General features: G+C 33.4%; 1 protein-coding gene across 1 annotated transcript in view; it reads left to right on the plus strand.

The window, feature by feature from the left end:
• The first annotated feature begins 1,844 nt into the window (after positions 1–1,844).
• The window catches only part of syn3 (synapsin III), a 141,177-nt gene continuing 140,685 nt past the window's right edge, over positions 1,845–2,336 (plus strand). The window contains exon 1 of the mRNA XM_015392602.1: positions 1,845–1,969. The gene's annotated coding sequence lies outside the window, so the exon portion shown is untranslated. The remainder of the gene's footprint in view (positions 1,970–2,336) is intronic.

Genomic DNA, 2,336 nt, shown 5'->3' on the forward strand with positions numbered 1-2,336 from the left:
CAACTAAAACTATGAAAATAAAAATGTCACCATCTAAAGGGCAACAGAAAAGTAAAAAGGCTGAAATCCTTCATTCAACATCCTTAAATCCAGGTTTTTATTTCTAATACTTTAGTCATAATTAGACATTCCTCAGTCGCTCCTAATCATGAGGCGTCCGTGATGAATACTCCTCTTTTGGCTCAGTTTACAGATATTAACATAACCTATGGAGTGAACTTTTTCTCATTATTTGTTGCAAGAAAAGAAAATATTTAACACACTGAAAAAAACCCAATTAACCAGTATTTAAACTATATTTAAATATTTTACTCAAAAAAAAGGTTTCACTTGCTTTTATCAGTTTTTTTAAATATAATTTTTTCACATTTTTTAATTTTGCTTTTTCAAATCCAGCTTTTAGAGAATATTTTCACAATTTTTATTTTTTTTTTTATTTTTGTTATTTAGCTTTTCAAACTACATTCCTTTAAAATTGCATTGTAGGGAGCCCATTCCCTTCACCTCTGGGGGCGGGGCTTTCCTCTGGAGTCAGAAGCAAATACGCGTTTCTATTGGTCTGCTGGACGTTATAACAACGGCTGGAATTGGGCTGGAAGTAAAGATAATTTGATCTGTGAAATGCAATTGGAAAAGAATGAAATCAGTGAAACTCAATCTTAAAAATAGTATTTTGAAAAAGGAAAAAATCTTTAATTTAAAAAGAAAAAAAAAAGCAAAATCTGAGAAAACTCCAAAGTTCCATTTAAAACCCTTTTTTGATTAAAAGTTAATTTCTGGATCGTATTTTTCCTCAAATCACCATTTACATATGTGTTTTTTTGCTTACAAGAATAATGGAACAATTTTTACTCCATACAGTGTCCAGCTGTTTCCTACAAGCCAACAGGAATTAAATGATATAAACATTACAGCTCCTTGGAAATATATTCACCACCGAGATTCACAAAGAGGTAATAATTTTTATAAAATAATATTCAATATGTGAGATTAATGCATTTCATCTAATACTTAATTAGATTAAATATTGGTTGTCAGATTAAAATACATTTTGATAAAAGATGTTTTTTTTCTTTTTATCTACTGGTTGGACACAATATTCAATTTTTTTTTTATAGTTTTAATTTGTTGGAAGCAGATTTTAACAGAATTTAATTGTATTTTTTTTTTGGATCAATAAAGTAACTCTGCAGCTAATCTATTTCATTTAAAGAAGTTACTAAAATAAATCAGATCTATTCAGTAAAATCTTAGCCCTTTAATGCCTAAACTTTAAAGAAAAATATCCAAAAAACATAATTATTTATTTATTTTTATTAGATATGACAGTTATGAGAGATAGTTATAAATAAATTAAATTAGATAAGAATCATTTGTGGTTCATCAGACAGTTTATTACAGATTTTCTGTTCACTGCTTGTGTCTCAATTTTTTAGAATATATATGGAATTGATGATGTAGGTAAGAAGAAAGAGAGATACAGAGATTCATGGCAGAGAATGGCCTAGTCAAAGTACAGATATATGATTTCTAACAAGTAGAAAGAAGAAGAATCTGTCTGATATGAACATAAACTGATCTACTCTGAAACGTTTTCTGAAGAATATAGATATAGAGGATACAGAACATGACTCAGCTCAGATTTTAAAGTTATTTTTCCTTCTTATTACATAAAATCCTCCAAAAATATTCAGTTTTTATGGTTTTAAGGTGACAAAATCTATTCTGAATTTCTTAATGAAGCCGTCAGCCAATCAGCTGCAGGCAGTGACTGCAGTAATGAATCCAGCGCACGCGCCACGTTCCGAGAGAGGGGAGGGGTGAGGGGGGGGAGGAAGCTGAGGAGGACCACAGGAGGAGGAGAGCAGAAGAAGAAGCATCATCCTCATCATCATCATCCGAGCAAGAAGAAGAAGAAGAAGAAGGGTCAGCATCCAACACCTGCTCCTCATCTCCAGCAGCCGCTCAGGTAAATCGTGCGTAATTTGCGCATCGGGGCTCCGCCTCGCGCCTTTTGTCTGCAGCCTTCGTGTTTTGTTTGGAGATGGAAACATGCTGGGTGTCAGGAATCAGCCTGCAGCCCCGCAGCTTCAGCACCAACACCGCTGCAGCTTTTAAAGTCACTTCTTTACGTCTTAAATTCATATTTTCTTAAAGAATCCTTTTATTTTATTTACTCTCAGGTTTGCGGTTAATTTCCACTGGGCTGAAATCCAGTAGTTTAAAGGGACAGTTCCTCTTTTTGTTGTTTCTCTTTCCGGGGTAACAGTTGAGCGTTTGTGCGCAGTCAGTATCTTACTTTAAGGGGAAGCTTTCAGAGAAAAGCTGAGAAAAAT

This window comes from Cyprinodon variegatus, unplaced genomic scaffold (assembly GCF_000732505.1).
Source record: "Cyprinodon variegatus isolate N-32 unplaced genomic scaffold, C_variegatus-1.0 Scaffold598, whole genome shotgun sequence".
Classification (NCBI taxonomy): domain Eukaryota; kingdom Metazoa; phylum Chordata; class Actinopteri; order Cyprinodontiformes; family Cyprinodontidae; genus Cyprinodon; species Cyprinodon variegatus.